General features: G+C 32.5%; 1 protein-coding gene and 1 long non-coding RNA gene across 2 annotated transcripts in view; both read right to left on the reverse strand.

Moving 5' to 3' along the window:
- LOC149904927 (uncharacterized) overlaps positions 1-19,687 on the reverse strand; it is a 140,752-nt gene that overhangs the window by 116,347 nt on the left and 4,718 nt on the right. The window lies entirely within an intron of this gene.
- Positions 14,404-16,126, reverse strand: LOC149904930 (uncharacterized). The gene is made up of 3 exons (XR_016457242.1): positions 15,770-16,126; positions 15,094-15,235; positions 14,404-14,743 (listed from the first exon to the last, which is right to left on the reverse strand). It is a non-coding gene; the product is annotated as an uncharacterized LOC149904930 (long non-coding RNA).

The raw sequence follows: 19,687 nt of genomic DNA on the forward strand, positions 1-19,687 counted from the left end.
TTACTACATCATCCGGCTGTACACGTAGGTACACCAAGTCATATTTTTTGTCCAACATTCCAAACCACATCGTGATTTGCATAACAATTAGATCTTGAACGACCAAATTGGAAACAACTTGAAGTTCTTGCTTGATTTTTGGGATTGAATCCCTTTAACATTTAAAACTAACTCATACTAGTATAACATTTACAATCTTTTTATCAAAGCAGCTACATAGTTTCTATGTCTGTCTGTTTGTTTCGCATCGTTCTCCATTTTGCAATATTCTGGGAGCATTTCCACGTCTCCCTTACTAGTAGTTATGTATGTTCTATTGTCTACAAAACGGCACTACAATCTATGAATATTTGTATCAGAGATATATTTACTAATCCTGAAAGAACATAGATTGCTTTTGGGGGCGAAATAAAATATCTAGGTACTAATACACACATACAAAATATTTAAACAACCGTTTTATTCGATTAACAAACAAATCTATATTATTTTACTTCAGAATAATCAACAAAATTGCATATTCTCATATCCTATATTCTCTAAATCTGATATAGTTACTATAACGAATGAATTATCGAATACGATTATCCTCATTTATTAAAAACAAAGATTTGATGTTGAGCAATTATTCATGCTCGTACATTCTAAAAAATAGCAGAGTTCTTAAAAATTAATTATGTTCAAACGCGTGGCATTGTATTGAAATTTTTAATCTCCATTGTACCGCCTTCGCGAAGCCTTGTGTATGTCATTGTTAGTCTGTAGGCGATGATCTTGAATGCAAACACTCAAATATTATTCTGTACATAAGTACTTGCATTGAGATGACATTCTCAAGTAAAATTACATAGCGTATTCTTCTTTTTAATTACGAAGGATGAATAATGAAGACATGTTGTGTCTATTTGTCTGTCTTGGAACCGTTTATGAAATCCCTTCCTACTTCTATAATACAGTTCTTACAGAAACAACTAACAAGGTATTATCTAGGTAATATTAATTAGTTGAGGTACGTACCTATGCAAAATCTTATTTTTTAAACAATTCTAAAAACATTCAATCAGGGTGAATGAATAATTTTAGAATTGTTTAAAAAATAGGATAACTGTATATCAAATCGTTTTTATTCTTTTGCAGATCAAAACTTATACTTTTGCCAAATGCCAATATTATATTTTTTTATTTGTAACATACTTCAAGAAACAATCACAATATGTAAATGTTAAACGAAAATTAATACAATATTCTCTTACAAATTGCAGTCCAGAAAAAATTCAATACAAAATTAACAAACACTTTTACTCGCTAATTACAAACAATTATTAAACAGATGCTTCGAGGACAAACCCAATTATTCTCTTTACATTTAAGTCAGGATATTACAAAATACATCGTAATCGAAACCGCGCTAATTGCGAAAGCGAAGTTCATGTAACTTTACCCGTAATAGCGGTAAAAACTAGGCGTGTGTGTGATGCTATTATAGCTCTTATTGTGTACACAAAAGGACGATTATTCCGTGTTGTTTATTGTAACTATTTACCAGTTACGCAACCTACTAGCGGAACGGTACCTTTTTATACGTCCTTTGCTGGTTTAATATATTATGTTTGATACGCGAATTAAACGCGTTATAATATGGGTTGGTTATAATGTATTCATTCATTGAGTATTGGTTTCAATTCTTGATTTATAGCCAAATAGTATAACAGTTGATTTATAAAAAGATACATTCTACATAGTAAAATTTATTTAAAGGTATGCGTACATTAGGATAAAACGCAACGGTTTTGTGCCCACATATCATTGTATTTTATTTTAATTACTCACGCGTACCTACAATATATTGGGATAAATCGAAGAAATATCATTGAACAACATTTTGGCAACTACAGCGAGCTTAGACTGTCAAAAATCAAAATGTATAATGCTCTCATAAAACCAAACAAGAAAACGTCAAGGACTTACGAAATATCCACTTGCTCCTGTATTACCGCAGTCACAGTATACGCTATACGCAGTACTCAACGGGGCCGGGCGCGCCGCAACGCAATGACAGGTAATTATGAACGAGATTGACGTGGATGGTCTGCTGTGCGTTATTTTGTGAAATAACGCAAACGAGCAGACACTTAATAAGGTATGAGAGAAACTATCGATATGAGAGCAAGATAATTGTGTAAATGTGTAATAGTGTACCTAGTTAATTGCAGCTAACTTGAAAGAGCACCTACAATAATTAATTACTAACTTATCTCTGTTGAAACTGCTTTAAAAACTATGGTACCTATTTGTTACGTAATATGACGATGCAAAACAATTCTGTTGTAAATCTAGATGTATCCAATAAGTTTGTGCCTGAGTTTGTCTTTTCCGCAAAGACTGTTCTACAATCTTTCGAAACGCAATAATTTAATTACAATAATAACGCGATCAATGTCGCTTCATGGTGAGTGTGTACCCATGCACAGTGCACTACATACCAAGTGGTGCTTAATGTACTCCAACCTTTATAAAAAGAAAAATATATAGAATAGCAGTCTCAACAATAATTGTCTTTTGATGAAACATTTCTACTATTAATATTTTAACCAATTTGCTTTGCTATGAAGATATTTCCTTCACCGTTCGAGCAGCCAGCGTGGTGGATTATGGCCTGTAGGCTGTACCCTCAAAGGAGGCCCGTGTCCCAGCAGTGGGAACGTATATGGGCTGATGATGATGATGAACAAGATATTTTAGTTACGTTTTTATCTTTTGCAGGGTTTTAAACACCCCGTTGGTAAGAGATCGAATGCGTGTTTACTGACTATAATATATTGCGTGTAAAATCCTTTAAAATTTATTTTAGTATTTTATTGTACAAATCATTTAGATGTCACTTCGTGTTGTCACGCGATATCAATGTTGAATCACATGATTATCTAATGAAATCGTAAAAAATATGCATAATAAACATAAGATATGAATATCTATGACATTTACAATTTACATGTATGTATGAAAAATTAAATACACTTAATTTAAGTTTATGATTGTAACAATAAATACTGCTTTTGCTTATAATGTAAGCATACACATAAAATAATGGTTGAAAGCTAAGGTTTAAAACATTTGAAATAAGTTTGATTGAAAATTACTTACTGGTGTTGTTTATTCATCAATCGTTTTCTTGGCATTTACTAAAACCACAAAATCACGACCAATTGACTGAATTTTCTGCATAAAACGGCTAATCTTTTATCACCACTATAGAATACAAAGATTACGACGAAAAAAACTCTTTACTGTACTGTATCATTGTTGTTTCAAAGCTTTATTTCCCATTAAACTAACACAAAGGCCGGTGAAAACTCTCATGATATATTGAGGAATGAGGAAGTATCACTTGTCAATAAATCATGTTTTCTAGTTAGTTTCTACTTATGTTTTAGAGAGATTCACAGTTTTGAAAATACATAAAATATTACTCATTTTCTATACTGTATATAAATGAATAGATTTTATTTAAGTGTGTGTTTGTAAGAATAAACTGAATCTCAAATTAGAATTTTAGTGAAAACTACGCTCATTGCTTGCGTTACATATGGATAAATTATAATACATTAGTCCATGAAAATACCTGAAGTACATAATATTATACCTACATATATCTCTTTGTAGTCTTACATTCCCCTAATTATTAGATATATGTAATTCTTAAAACTGCTACTTCAAACACACACTTAGAAAATTCATGTCAAATAGAAAGTGAAGTTAGCACCGACTCAAAATAATTAAAATTCAAGTCAGGCAAAATATTATTTCATTGTTCTATACCACGAACGGTTTGGTTATGAAACCGATATTCTGTTTAACCTTATCGCATGTATAGAAGTTATTTTTAACATTGAAACGATAATTACCTAAGTATTTACTGTTAGGTATATAATAGTATATATATACATAGTATCAAAGGTTTTATATTATACTAGCTTCCGCCCGCGTGGTGTTTTGATAAAAGGTAGCCTATGTTCTTTATCAGGGTCTAAAAATTGTCTGTGCCAAATTTCATCAAAATTGGTTGAGAGGTTTAAACGGGAAAGCGTAACAGACAGAGTTACTTTCGCATTTATAATATTAGTATAGGGATAGGTAAATATCTAAATAACTATGCAGAGATATGTACCTATACGTAAGAACGTATATAAAAGTAACTACTTATCGTTATTTACTTATTTATACCAATAAAATGTGGCTAAAAATTGCGTAATCAATTCTTACTTATTACTTCATGCTTTAAGACAAAATTTACGCAAAAACCCTTTACAGAGAAATTTAAATGAAATTTCACATACAAATGCAACTAATTAATAAAACCGGAAAGTATCTAATCATTTTATCAAATTAAACGCAATAAATAACAAGAGCATAAAACTGCGTAGAACTCAATGAACATTGGGAACAAAAGTTTCATCATGTGCGATTTATTTTTACCGTACTATGTACTAAGTAAAGTACATACAATTCTCAATGCCTTACCGTGGCATAAAACTATCAATGAATAGGTCTTTGTTGTATTGTTTGCATATTTTATAATTTTATTGTGCTTATAGTATAGAACTATAGATAATAATTAAAATAATATCAAATAATATTTGTTTTTTTTACACACAACCTCTGCAGGAAATACTAAAACAAAGTATACTCATAAAAAAGTACAGAAAAAATTGATGAATATATCGATCTCTAATCTCTATAATATCATATTAATTTCATAAGGACATTATTATTGCAGATATAACAGAAGTGTAGCTTAATTTTTTCGGGCACACCGCTAGAAGGAGACTAACACGAGATCACAGGCTGAATTATTTAAACTGTTTCGTAACATCACAGTCACACTAAAACAGATATGGTCTGGCTAAAATAAAAGTCTAGTTCAATCAGTGGCCTTAATCTATGAATTATTTAGTTTATAATATATATTTATATGTAATGCGATTGACAATCATATTCAAAATAGATTAATTATAGCAACCTTGAAATCAGCAGTGAGCTTTAAACCTTAGAAATAAACTACAATACATCGACGTCTGTACTGTAAAAATGCGAAAACAGAGGTCAACAAATCCAAGAACACATTGCAATATTTGCGAAACATCTCAAATAAAAATAAAAAATCATTCGAGTAAATTTTCCAAAAGTTAACTAACATCTACAATACATTTCAAAGAATTTAACTTATTCTTTGTACATCAATTTGCATCGATCATTTCACAAAACAGTTCACGGTCAAGACATCACTATTTAGCAACGAATCAATCTATTGTCGATAGGTACAACACTAAAGAAAAGATTTTCATTTCGAAATTGAACTGTCATCCTTGTAAGTTGTAAAATTTTGTTGTAACTTCGATTATAATGAAATTTTGAAATATATTATACTCCTACAGAGTATAATATACATATTTCTTTATAATATATTTTAGTGTAGGTACATTAAAATATCGTAAAAACGTACTTTTCCATTACATATACGTATGTATTACAAAATGAAATGCCAAACTATACAAATAATAAGTAAAAAGTTAAATAAAAAGTTAAAAAATGTTATATATCTAAAAAATATACTATGTATATGTATAGTAAATACTAGACAAGGGTTCATGAATGGTTAGCTTTATAAATCAGCCACTATCGTTTTTTAATACATATATTCGTAATTGCACAGACTGTCCTCGAAAACAGAGTCGTAAATAAATTAGCGAATAGAATAACAACCGCAAACCGCAAACATCAAAACAGCCTTTTAAATTAGTTTTTTTATCTAATCGTTTTAATATAAGAACTGCAAATAATAAATAAATAATTAGTGCCTGGCAACCAGTTTCATGTTATTGCGTTATTACTTAGATAAAAAAAATAACACATAAAACAGGCAATCTGCAGTAATAGAAATTAGAAAAAAAAATATTAGATTTTTTTTTATCTACAATCGATTTCTAAATTCTTCATCCCCAACACAATATTATGTAACACATGTCTAAAAACAGCTACCACGAATCCATAACGTAATTAATGACATAACAATTAACATTTAATTATTGAATACGTTTAAAATTATTATAAATACCGAGAAAGTTACCACATCCTGCTCGAATTATCAAACAAAAACTTAATATGAATATGATTTATCCGCTATATTTTTTATTAGTTATAAAGTAAGAAGTAAGAATTGACCCTTAATCCATACTAATAGTGCGTACAATGTTTATTTTAGTAGATACCTAATAGCTATTTGATAAATAATATTTGTATTAAATAGATAATGCCTGCAAAAGATCCGACAATGTCATCAAATCACTTGATTGCATCAGGAACAAAACAAATCCATGCAGGTAACAAACACACTTTCGCAAATCTATACTAATATTATAAATCTGAAGAGTTTGTTTGAACGCGCTAATCTCAGGAACTACGGTCCTAATTGAAAAATTATTTCGGTGTTAGATAGCCCATTAATCGAGGAAGGTTATAGGCTGTATATCATCACGCTAAGACCAACAGGAGAAGCACTGCGGGTAAAACCGCGGGGCACGGCTAGTTAACTATAAAATACGCACAAATACATGATCGCCATATAGGAACAGAGCAAATATGTCACGTAACCTTTGTCGACAATAAACATAGAAAATGGCGTCCCCTTCACTACACATCAGAAAGCAACATTCCGACATAGCTGCACTTTACTAGAGCTAAGTCTAGACGTAATTACGTGTTCTAAATTACCTAGGAAATAGGTTTTGCAATTATTCTAGTAATGTGACGGTTTAAGCTAAAAATTTTGACTAAATTATACATAGTATGTAGCCTGGAGGTATGTTAACATTCGTGGTTGCGATTTTGCATTTGTTTCGATGAAGATAAATTGAAAAGGTTTCTTTAATTTATTTTTAATAATTTATTGTTATTAAAAAGATATACCGATTTGTCGTAGAAACTCTGTGGAATGAAAATATACTGGTACAAATTATTGCCTCTCTCTTGTTTCAAAAAAATACAAATCTAACCATAATCTGAGTTTAACAATTATACCTAGCTACAATAGCCGAATCAAATTTCAATAGTACTGCAATTAAAATGCCACAGATAAACTATGCGTAGGTTAGATTGCGAAAATATTTCGTCACGGAAGCCGTGTGAAGCGATTTGCATTACAACGCTGGTATACCACAATACTGTGGTACTCACAATGCGTTCTATTGTTCGGTGATGGCGCAATGTATGTTGGGATAGACGGGTTTTGGAATTAGGGAACGGTTCAAACCACAGATAATATAAATTTAGGTTCAAACTGAAACTGTGTATTGTTTCTTTCTTTGAGATGCTGTGAGGAATCTGCAGAACTTTATCTAGTAGTTATTATTATAAGTATTAATTTCTATAAATATTTATATGAACAGAAACTATCTATATTTTTGACAAATTCATCAGAATTCATTGAGATTTGTGTTGAATTTTAATTTTAATTTAAAACTAACAATCTGGTCTATATTTTATATGCGAATCTAAGGCTTATTATTTTAAATAGATACTTACTCTTTACCAAAACGGGCGAAGTATGCCAATCAATACACATTTCTAATACATAAAAATAAACACTTAAATTTTATTGTAATATAATCATCTAATAAACTACCGGTACGAATATTTGAACACAAAAACAACAGAGGAATTTTATGTGGGCGCGCGATATGATTAAGTTTTGTTTGATATGACGAAACATCTTGATTCCTAGTAAATATTATTTGAAGATTCCACGAAATTAGGAAACTAAAAAATAAATCAATGTGTTGTTTATCAAATGATTCTGTTATACGCAGTTGGTTCGGACTTGTTTATTAAATATTCATAACGTAAAAAATACGAGTGTTTTGATATATCCAAGGCAAAGGCTTGTAAATATAATTCAGATATCAATAAGAAAGTTTATAGATAAAGGTAGTGCATAAAGCCGAGACGGATAAGCCAGTTTTGATGTTAGAATTGACAGCACCGTAGTTAATTGTATTGTAAATATGTACCAGTACAGTAGTCACATATGCATACAATAGAACAACGGATCTAAATCTCACATGTATTATAATGGTTATCAAAAAACATAGCCTTGTGTGAGAACTTCTTAGCAGCTTTTAAAAAAGCATCGGTCAAATGCGCATAGCTCATAAATTTTGTATTTCCGAACGGTTATACGTAGGTATAAATTATTTGAATTTAAATGGTAGGTGTACGGACTACGGTACCTGTCATCCAAATTATTGCATTTATCGTGAATAATGACTCATTATTAATATTGATGTTTTGCATTAAAACAAAACATGTATTATGTGTCGAATAAAACACACAGCGTTGGTGAAGAAAGCTGTCTATGAATCCTATATATCTCTATGAAAAGGATCACCTTACCGAATATCGATGGATCTTTCACCTCACTAGCAAGAGCGCGTCCCTAGTATGTCATCTGTCATCGCCAATTTGACATCACCTTTGAAGCGCTGTCATCTACCTCTGCCGGCATAGCATCTTCATCAGCAAGCAGTAAACTGCAACGCTGTGTGTTTTATTCGACACATAATACATGTTTTGTTTTAATGCAAAACATCAATATTATGTGTCTTTCTAAAACACACAGCGTTGGTGAAGATGTGTTTGATATCTGCTGGTGAAGAAAGACATACAAACGCTATGTTGAAAATAAATTATCTTGTTAATATTGTAATACCTAAGAGTATTCACAACTTAAATTTTATTCCTTTCAGAATGTTAAATGAACCTTTTGTATTGTAAAATAAAGTTATATTTTAAATTCTAAAAACAATACAAGGGGGTTATGTAGCAACAACAAAAATTGTTTTTCTTTTATGTAAGAACTAACCATATATCCTCTAAATTTTAAATTATTCTCCTCAGATAAGCCAATACTAATGAACTAAGTCTTAGAACCTAAGAACTGATTTATTATTTCTCTGTATCTTTGAAACAAATCAAAGTTCAAATAATAAGATAAAAATAACATTTTAAAAATTATAACTCAAAGGAAGATCAATGTCATCAAGGATAAACAATGGAGCCTCTAAGGCTAAATACTACAGTAAATAACATCTGTATATAAAATAACTATAAAACCAATGTTAACACAACTGTACCTTAAGCTTTAAGCATGTTTGTTACACATTGATCATTACTTGGATCTTAAATCAATTACAATTAATTAAATTATTAATTAAACAGTTTAAGGTTACCTTAAAGTAAACCAGACTCACTGGCACTGGCTAAATTGACTGATTGACAGTAAAACTTTATAAAGGACTGTATGCGTATGGTCCTTCCATTGCCTCAACATGTTGGTGCCCTTACCACCTTCTTGAAGCCACTGCTGGACAGGGTTGCTACTGTCTTTAAGATCTGGAAGGACCTTATCTAGCCAGACATAAAGGTTTGTGTTGCAAGCTTAAAGGGTCCGCCCCTCTATAGATAAGAATCAATTATTTACTTTTAAGACTGAAAATCAGTCCTTTGTTACTTGAATCAACCTTTCCACATGGGTCACTGGGCATATTTATGTGTCTGGTTGTCCTCACAACCGACCCCTGATGGATAATATGTTGTTGTATCCATTTTATAATCCAAATTCAGGTCAGGTTATAATCTTATTTTGCTGCGATAAAAAACTCTATTTTGAGATCTTCAGAAGTCATGTTCATGTCATGAGCTTCTCGGCCTGACCCCAGTAATAGCATAAGAGCTCCTGAGAGAATAGGGTCAGCTTGCTTATGATAGACCTAGGCTAATTAAAATTAATTAATTTAATTTAATTAGCTAAATAGAGTCTCTGTGTACTAGATTACATGCATTCTTCTTTTTTTTTTTTTTTGCATTATGAAAGTCACCTCCTGCTTGGAGGATCATATGTTGGCACTGTGGAGGGGCACCACTACCTAACTGCTCTTTCTCCTTTGCTCTACAATGGGCTTTTTTCTCCCCCCCCCCCCTTTTTCGACTGAGCAGTTGGGGGGTAAGGCCATTCACCAATGGTCTGAGTGCTCCTGACTTCCGGGTCAATAACCATATATAACCATAATAGTCAATAACCATAAGCCATCTTTAGGCGCTTGACATCGAGTTGCGGAGAAATGCCCGTATATTATTATTATTTATTATATTAACCATAAGCCACCCTTGGGTGCTATGTATCTGCCCGGGTCCCGGGGTGCGAGGTGCGCTAGTACACCTGGAGGATTATCCTTGGAAGGGAATATTCAGCCTAGGCGTCAGCTCCATCAACGACTGCAGATGTCGCATAATTCGAAGCAGGCTTTGGCAAATATGCCCTGGCACTAAAGCACCTCTTTGGATAGCGGAATGGACCATATCAGGAGCCTCCGAAATATATTTCCTGTTGTACAAGGTAGGAGAAGCCACTCCGGTACAGGTAGATTTCTTGAGAGGCAATCTAAATCAAAAGCCATTTAGGCGTCCTGGAAGCGTGCCAAGAGTTATTCTCAACTTCTCATCTAGGTACAGTTACTCAGTTGTGAGGGCTAAGAGAGTTAGCAACCTTTGTATGTGGGCGACCAAAGTCTGATTGGTTGCTTGGGCTACAGGATGTGCGCCCCTCTCAATCTACTCAGAAGCATTTTTATTGCATACCTATGGTACACTACATATAAGTCAGAAATTCTAAGGCCAAGTCCCCTGCTTCCCTCTCCATTTCTCTGACAGGTAAGTACTGTTCAGATGTCCTACTCAGCCCGCATCCGCGGTATCTGTAGTTAGGAAGTGACAAACTTGTTCTTTTACAAAGACTATGACATTTCTGTGTATGTTGTCTTTTCCACAGCTCGTAAGTCTTGTGTAGCATGTAGAGGGAAAGCCTTTCTCTCTTGGTCTGCTGTGCGCGAAACTCTAGAGAAATACCTGGAGGCGACAACTGTACAGTCCTCTCAGTGTTAGATGTCTAGAACTGTCTGCAACTCTTATTTAGTGCAAGACATGGTCCTCTTAATGACTACCACAGTATGCTCTATCTTTGAAGCTTTTGGGACTAGCAATAACACAGACATTTCTATACTATCACACATGAGGCACAAGTATCCAGGTTTACAATGTACATTTTGTAATTGATGTGCCAAACCTGCTTTCCCAAAATCTCTATGGTCTCCGGGACCTGTAAAGTTAATTGGAACAATCCTTGTAGACAAAAAGATAATTGTCTAACTAGAAGGCTGTGGCTCATTCTGTGGCTTTACTAAAATCTCCATGGTCTCCGAGACCTGTGAAGTTAAATTATTAGAATAATCCTGATAGTCTAACTAAATCAGAGGGCTGTGGCCCTTTTTGTGATTGGAGTGCCAATCAAGCTTTACCAATATCTCCATGGTCTTCGCGACCTGTGAAGTTGAATTGGAATAGTTCTGCCCATCAGGCTTTACCAAAACCTCCATGGTCTCCGCGACCTGTGAAGTTAAATTGGATTAGTCATGGTAGACCCAAAAGATAATTGTCCAACTAAACCAGAAGGCAATGGACTTTGTGGCTGTAGTGCCAATCAAGCTTTTCCAAAATCCTCACAGTCTACAAGACCTGTGAAGTTAATTTTGTAACGGTCTCAATAGACCAAACTTAATAGCTTAAATAAAACAGAAAGAGGGCACCTCTAGCTTGTAGGGTCTCCGCGACCATTTGTAATGGCTGCAATATGCAGGCAGAAAATAGGCCAATGATGCCTGATTGTACAAGCCAATCCTGGCCTTGGAAGAATCTCATTACTGTTACCAATGATGTCTAATTTTACAAGCCAATCCTGGCTTTGTAAAAATTTAATTACCGTTATAACCTGTGATATGTAACAAAATTACCTGGTTAATACCTAGGTGTTTAGGTGTCTCAGATTGAATATCAACCTGGCGGAGCCATCAGCTCTTATTGCCAGAAGCATATCTGAATGTAAGTATGGCATATATTTTTCTGTGTCTTTCTGGACACTCAGTTCTTTCAGCATAATCATACTAAGCTAATCATGGCTAAGGACGCCTTGTACATATTTTCAGTACATATTTTTGTAGAAGATACAAATAAAAAATACAAAGATTTTGGTTACTTTACTGTTGATATTATAAAAACTTTATCACGCCTGAGTGTTAATTTTAAGGCAAGCTCTTTCACTTAAGTAAGAAAGGAACTAGATAAACATCATTATCATCGGTAACATTATAAGCAAGAATGATATCATTCAACTGTTCGGGGATATGGTAAATATGGGTCCTTGATGATGATAACGTATATAAACATATCTACATCTCCTAATATGCAATGTCTATTTCTTATGATTTTTCAATACTTATTCAAATAAGTACCCATAGAATCAAAGCTTATTCTGGTATCAATTGACTATGAAAACACGCTCTTTATGTTAAGAATTATTTACCATAAACTAGGTAATCTCAACTTGTAGTAATCAGTACCTCATACTGAAAATTGTGTGAGACCGTTGTTCACATTATACATTCTATATCATATCTTAAGTAATGTAAAATCTATATGTGACATGTTTGATACATGATAGATATGTAAATTATATTATAATAGTTAATTAACAATTTCTTCTCTTTAGAATATTGTGATAGACAGGTTTTGTACCTATCTAAAATATAAGTACCTCTTAATTGTTTTGAACTAATTGTGTAGTAGTGGGCACTAAGTAGTAGGTACTCACTTTTGTTGAGGTAGTTACAATAATTGAATGGTCAAAGTGATTGAGATACCTCACTACCTGCTGCTGGGGCTCGTTAGTCATAGGGGATCACGGTCGATTCCATAAACCTAAGTACCTTCTACCTAGGTAGCCTAACGATATCTCACAATTCTGGTTAAAAGCAATACTTGACACAGTAACCAATGTGCCTGTGTATGATAAATAAACCCGATGATAATATAGCGATCTCACTATAGGCATGCATTGTGTTTTATTATTAATTACCTACATCTAAATATTGATGTATTTGTGTCAAATACTGTGAAAATATGTATGCCACGTGTTGCATGGAATTCTATGCACGAGTCCGGACATGTTATGACAAGTCTGATTGTACTTACGGAATTTCTCGTCTCCCGGTCTCTTGGGCAGTGACGAACCATTGCTTCTCTCGTCCTCCGAGGACGAAAAAGAGTTACCGCCACTATTATACATACCAAAGCACCGGTTTTCGAATTTTCTTCCGACAACGTGGTCTTTTGTGTTTCATATTGGAACTAATTCCATTCCTAAACCAATTACTACTAAAATTTAACGCTTTATGTGTTTTATTCAGGTAAAAGTAACTTAATCTGATCACTTTTACTAGAGATAAATACTAATAATATTCTGCGCGATGTTATTGCGCACGAATTCATAAACGCTATGCCGGCAGAGGTAGATGACAGCGCTTCAAAGGTGATGTCAAATTGGCGATGACAGATGACATACTAGGGACGCGCTCTTGCTAGTGAGGTGAAAGATCCATCGATATTCGGTAAGGTGACCCTTTTCATAGAGATATATAGGATTCATAGACAGCTTTCTTCACCAACGCTGTGTGTTTTAGAAAGACACATAATACGAAAAACTTATTTGTACGATATTAAATACCTAATAGATGTTTAATTAGCAATCATACTAAGAGCGTCTGCTAATTCAATTGTGTGTTGATTAGACAACGATTCCTGTGTTCGTATGTTTAATTCTATAAAATCATGAGATCGATAAGATCTGTCGAGTTTTTTTTGTATAAAAACGTTGTTTTAAGGTTGATGTTCCGACCGTCCCTCCATACATTTTTGATTACCTCTAAACACTTAACACAGACACTATTTCTTTAAAACTAATCATTTTATCACTTCTCTATAATGAAATGTGTGCGCGTTCGACCTTTTTAATCAATAATTTACAATATTTACTTAGAAAAACAACAGTAAAATACCGGAAAAATTTGACACTTCTACAGTAGTGTGCGTGACTTTTGCCAAGCGAAACACGACATAAAGCACGACATCTAGCGCATAGACTATATACTTATTACCACAGATCTAGTACCACTAGATTCAGAACATGCGTGGCCACCTCAGTGCATTTCGCTCTATCTTCGAGTGTTGCCATTTTATAAACTTTCCTTCATTTTAGGGAAAATTTTCATTAAAAATACGTCCTCAAATTCACTCTTACATTAATTATTTATTACAATAAACAATTCAGTGTAATAAATAAATAATGTTAGGTGAATTTGAGGACGTATTTTTAATGAAAATTTACCTTTGTAGTTTTTATATACATAATATACATTCGAGAAGGGAAGACCACAAATAAAGGAATATTAAATTCAGATACAGTTTCAATGTGTTTTATTATCATAGGTTATTTTACACATGTATAAATTTCTGTGCTAAGGGCCGATTACAAATATTGGAACATAAAAATCAAGTAGGTACAAAATCTACGTAGCCCGATGTCGAATGTTTTTCGTACGTAAATGTACGCTTTTGGGCTTATGAAATTTAGACATAAGGAAAAGTTGCGTAGTTGGCTTGAATATCGTTTCCTTGAGTTTTAGAAAATCTTTATTTCCGTTTTCGATGCTGCGGAGAACTTCTGTTTCTTCCATATTTATAAGCATTTAACAAGCAATTTCTTAAGACGATTAGCTGATATCTGTTTTTGCTTCTGCAACTGAAAAAATAAATTTTAGAATATAAAATATTTTTTGTGTCAAGGCCATTATATTAATTATTTTAATACCGATGTATTGGTATCAAAGTATAACATTAATATACTAACATTAATAGCAAATAATTAGAAATAAAAATACTTCAATATATTAAATTTGAAACTATGGCATCAAAACAACTCTGCTTTTAGAAATAAAAACATTTTTAAAGAGAAATGCTAACAATTAATGGCAAATAAAATGGAATTAATGCTTAATTTACTCCGGTTATAAATTTTTATCCATTATTAACTATGTATTACCAAATAACTTGTTATTTTTATTAATAAAGATGTATTTTTTTAGTACAAACCAGTTTTCGAGTTTTAGCACCTGGGGACACATTTTAATCATTTGATTTCTGTCTATTCCTTTTAACTCCTCTATAGCTCGTTGATGGTATTGGAATTTGGATCATCATTTTGTGTTGCCGATACTGACTGCACAGATTCAAACTAAAAAATATAAATTCTTAGATTTATATTTTACTTTTATTTTACTAGAGAGTTAATGTAAAAAGCAATTGAATATGTAACAAAGTTTAATAAACGCATATGAAAATAATCTATCTTAGGGTTATAGGGAAATCTAACAATGGAATTTGATTGTGATTTAAAATCAACTTCTTAAAATGTAGATAAGTAATTACATTCATGCTGATTGTTGGCGTAGCATTTGACTCAAGGAGAGATTATTTCGTTAAAATTCTTTGAACATATTCTCGCTTTTTAGATGGTACCCAATTTTACCGACTAGCATCAATCCATATATACAAATGCCATTATACGTTGGAAAACTATGGGACAAACATTTTTTTGCAATTTTGTGGACTTTTTTTCCCATTTGCAGGCAACATTGTGATTGAGGTTATCTTACACTTAAAAGCTAAAATTACCACGAAATATTAACAATAAGAATGATCAGTTGATAGGAAACAGTCAATTATAATGATTCTGATATTATGTATCTTTATTTAATTGTTTACTTACGAATGAAATGAAATTCCATCGGCGTTTGTTTCCGTGCGGCTGTTATAGCCTAATACGCTGCAACCACCCATAATTATAAACACTCAGTACACGTAGTACATTCAGAACACTTTTATAATTAACTTCCAAATGTATTTATCACCAAAAAGAACATTAGACACAAGAAAACTAATTAAATATCAGATCTGCTTTGTTTGTTTGGCCCAGGTTTGACAGGGGCCAAACAAAAAAGTGGCCACGCAGATAAGGACAAAAAAAACGTATCTACATCCCCTTCACTCACATAATGTAAGCGTAGCTATCTATCTCTTTTCACCATAGCATTGCATATCTACTGGTACTAGATCTGTGCTTATTACAGATCTAGCGCGTCAATGTCTAAACGAAAGGCGATGTTTAGACATTGACGCGCTAGATGTCGTGCATTCGCGTTCGTTATCTTATGCATAATGAGCATAATTCTAATAAATCAAAGTTCTGTGTAAAAATTGAGTAATTTCATTTCCAATCGTTCAAAGAAAATAACAATAAAATAAAATAAAACTAATGACCTTAGAAACTATGTTTTTTTTTATTTATTACTCATTATTGTTCGTCCGTCGTAGGTCTGTAAACTGTATTGTACACTGAAGGTAAATGGTACTGTAGGTACTTTAGTTCGGCGTCGTCGCTCGTCGGCTTGATATAAAATTACATTCTTGATTTCATTGACACGCGCTATGATTTGCGCGCGGAATTTCTTGTGTTGTGAATTTATTTTTGTATGCTATGCATTTTAATTGATTCAAATTGCAATGTTTCTCTAGTATGCATTTGAGACTATATTGTAAATTGTAATAATTGATCGTGGGTATAGTAATTAATTATTCTAATAACGCAATTAGTAATATATGTATTTTCGGTGGGATTCAAAACAAAAAATTGGCCCGTGATTTTTATGAAATTTCACCACATTGCAAATCACATCAATCATAGTTCATACACATGTATGACGAAAGTGATTAGTATTGTGGCTAACATTGACTCATCAGTTCATCACTGAAACCAGTGATAAATCAGTACCTATATCATATTGTGTTTGAATATTTTTAAACAATGATATAAGTATACAATTATTATAAATCGGTAAACTATCAAAGTAATCACAAACTTGCAAACATTGGTAAAATGTCCAGTAGTTTATGAGCCTATTCATTACAATCAAACAAACAAACAAAGTTTTCCTCTTTATAATATTAGTGTAGACAAACACTATGAATACGATCACGAATGCAAATTCGGGGATTTTCTAATTATTGCTAAATAATAATTGAATTCGTTTTGAAATACTCTATAATTTTTAGTGTATAAATAGACATTTATAATGTGGTGCTAATTTTTTTTGTACTGCTAACGCTATTGTAGGTACCTATTTTCGTTGTTTTATTTCAAGTGAACACGGCCATACAATTTTGTCACGAGCCGCCTATGATTGTAGGTACTTTTGTTAGGCTCCTTCGTCGTCCGCGTCGGCTCGAAAGTTCTTGATTTCATTGTCACGCGCTATGATTTGCGCGCGGATTTTCTTGTGTTGTGAATTTATTTTTGTATTATTATTTTTTTTTATTTATTTTTTTATTTTATTGATTCAAATAAAATATTTCACTAGTATGCATTTGAGACTATATTGTATTATGTATAATTTATCGTAGGTATAGTTATTCTTATAACGCAGTTATATTTTCGGTGGGACAATTTGACCCGTGATTTTTCTGAAATATCACCACGTTGCAAATCACATCAATCATACACACGTATGACGAAAGTATAGTGGCTATAATTGACTCATCAGTTCATCACTGAAACCAGTGATAAATCAGTACATATATCATATTTTATTGTGTTTGAATATTTTTTAAACAACGATATATACAATATTATTATAAATCGGTAAACTACCAAAGTACTTCCGAATTTTCAGACAGACAAACAAGTAGTTTGAACACGCAGTTTTCTTATACTAGTAGCAAAAATCAAAACCATAATATTATGTTTACCTACTATATTTTACTAAAAGTCGAGTGCGTCGAAATCGTAAATAATAATATGTTTTTCACCTTCCTGGTTATTTTCCCATAGTAAATAGTGTTTTAGGTTTGTTGTTGTAGGTAGGAATAATAATAATTATTCTTACATGTTGGTTATGAAATGTATATTGAAATAATTTACTTTTACAAATCATTAGTGATATAAGTTTTGAGTGAAAATGCTTGGATCAGCATAATATTATATGGTACTTCAAATACATGTTTTGATAAAAAAAACAATAGTGTAATAAAATAAAACTGCGTTTTATTGTAATCAATGTTGACAATTTTAAATTCCAAAATTATTGATCAATAAAATAGTTTACACCAACAAATATAACTTTTATTTTTATAACAATCGTTCATAATATAAACCGTAGCAGGTGGCGTTTTGAAGTTCTGTCTACTCATACAGAAAAATGGAAAACTTGTTTTTTTTGTAAACAATTTATTACTCATGTTGTTTGGCAACTCGAAGCGTGGTCGTCCGTCGTAGGTACTTTTGTTCGGCGTCGCGTCGTCGTCCGCGTCGGCTTGATATAAAACATTCTTGATTTCATTGACACGCGCTATGATTTGCGCGCGGAATTTCTTGTGTTGTGAATTTATTTTTGTATGCTATGCATTTTAATTGAATCAAATTGCAATATTTCTCTAGTATGCATTTGAGACTATATTGTAATAATTGATCGTGGGTAGGTATAGTAATTAATTATTCTAATAACGCAATTATATTTTCGGTGGGATTCAAAACAAAAAATTGGCCCGTGATTTTTATGAAATTTCACCACATTGCAAATTATATATTATACAATTACAATTACAATTATTATAAATCGGTAAACTATCAAAGTAATTACAAACTTGCAAAATATGCTTTTCCGAATTTTCAGACAGACACACAATTTTATTAGTTTGTTTTAGCAAAGTAGGTACCTATACCTATACGCTTACGTCGCGCGTCGCGTCGTCGAAAACGGTGCGCCCAGAAACAAACATACCTAATTCAGTTACAATCCTTTTTTTGTTCCGTAATTTATTGTATTTATTCTAATACGATTTTTTTTATTCGTCGGCCAGTTCTACTAGGTATAAAAAGATAAAATTGAAATATAATTATTGTAGCGACAGCCATATTATGTTACTATGTTTTCGTAAATATGTTTTTCACCTTCCTGGTTATTTTCACATAATCTTATCTTCTTATATATAAAAATGAATCGCAAAATGTGTTGGTAAGCGCATAACTCGAGAACGGCTGAACCGATTTCGATCATTCTTTTTTTATTATATTCCTTGAAGTACGAGGATGGTTTTTATGTAGAGAAAACGTAAATATTATGTACCACGGGCGAAGCCGGGGCGGACCGCTAGTATATATATATAAATGAATCGCAAAATGTGTTGGTAAGCGCATAACTCGAGAACGGCTGAACCGATTTCGATAATTCTTTTTTTATTATATTCCTTGAAGTACGAGGATGGTTCTTATGTAGAGAAAACGTAAACATGTACCACGGGCGAAGCCGGGGCGGACCGCTAGTCTTATATATAAAAATGAATCGCAAAATGTGTTGGTAAGCGCATAACTCGAGAACGGCTGAACCGATTTCGATAATTCTTTTTTTATTATATCCCTTGAAGTACGAGGATGGTTCTTATAGCTAGAGAGCTAGTTAGTTTAGTTTTAGTGCAGTGGCAGTGTAAATGTTGTTGTTGAGGTTATGTAAATTTAACACTTTAGTTAACTACCAAGATATAAAGAAATGAGGATAGGACACAATAACTATTGGTTGAGGTATTTATAAACTCATAATATACTTTTAAAAAAATCACGTTTTAATAAATTTCT

This window comes from Colias eurytheme, chromosome 11, assembly GCF_061535395.1.
Source record: "Colias eurytheme isolate Ceu_HAF_F1 chromosome 11, ilColEury1 Martin Lab GWU primary, whole genome shotgun sequence".
NCBI classification, from domain to species: domain Eukaryota; kingdom Metazoa; phylum Arthropoda; class Insecta; order Lepidoptera; family Pieridae; genus Colias; species Colias eurytheme.